The sequence below is a fragment of the Coenobita brevimanus genome, chromosome 62 (assembly GCF_032717465.1).
Source record: "Coenobita brevimanus isolate Jiangsu-jjx chromosome 62, ASM3271746v2, whole genome shotgun sequence".
NCBI lineage: Eukaryota > Metazoa > Arthropoda > Malacostraca > Decapoda > Coenobitidae > Coenobita > Coenobita brevimanus.
In genome coordinates this window covers 18,074,256-18,075,107 of record NC_137015.1, presented here as the reverse complement: position 1 = coordinate 18,075,107, position 852 = coordinate 18,074,256, and the positions used below count along the sequence as shown (strand labels likewise).

Below are 852 nucleotides of genomic sequence, written 5' to 3'. Positions count from 1 at the left end.
ATGATGTTAAAGAATCAATAGACTACGTAAAGTTTCTTCTTAAAACTCGTGTGTACTGATAGGATATGGGATTTTTATGTATAGTACAGTATAAGCTAATAATACTCGTCTCCCGTCGCCCTGCGAAGCTCTCACCCAATGGCGCATGCAAGAGACGAGCTTTTACACAAAACAGCCGAATGCTGGGTACTGAACTGGGGTCGCAGAGAGCATATGTTTATAGAACAAAATATACTCAGAAGTACATGATAGATCATTGGTGTAAGTTTTTGTCATACGTCGCGTTACACCCTCTATATATATATACATATACACATATATATTCACACATATATATATATATATCCATCGCCAGACGCCATGTATCCCAAACGGGGTTGTCAAGGGCTTAGAGTTAATTGTTTTACAGGGAGGGGCACTAATCGTTCACCAACCCCACTTGACACGTAGGGATGCCAACAGCATCTGGTGTTCCCGGGCGGTCACCCATCCAAGTACTAACCAGACCCAACGTTGCTTAACTTCGCTGATCGGACGGGAAGCGTTGTACTCAACGTGGCATGGCCGTTGATATATATATATGAACCTTTGGGTCATTCATTATATTTAAAAGTAGAGGTGCTGCTCCAACGAAATTGGTTCCGTTGTCACTTATTAATTTATTAGGACCAGACCTCCTAGCGGCAAATCTTCGAAATACGTTCAGAAATGTCTCTGAACTCAGATTTTCTGCCATTTCAATATGGACTGCCCTTGTGTAGGTGCAAGTAAACAGACATATATAAACCTTATGGGTAGTTCCCTCACCCGTAACAGTTATAGCTCCTGTGTAATCAACTCCAGTTACTGTGA

General features: G+C 41.7%; 1 non-coding gene across 1 annotated transcript; it reads right to left on the bottom strand.

The window, feature by feature from the left end:
• Nucleotides 1–453: 453 nt before the first annotated feature.
• Nucleotides 454–572, bottom strand: LOC145404229 (5S ribosomal RNA). The gene has a single exon (XR_013898159.1). It is a non-coding gene; the product is annotated as a 5S ribosomal RNA (ribosomal RNA).
• Nucleotides 573–852: the final 280 nt, after the last annotated feature.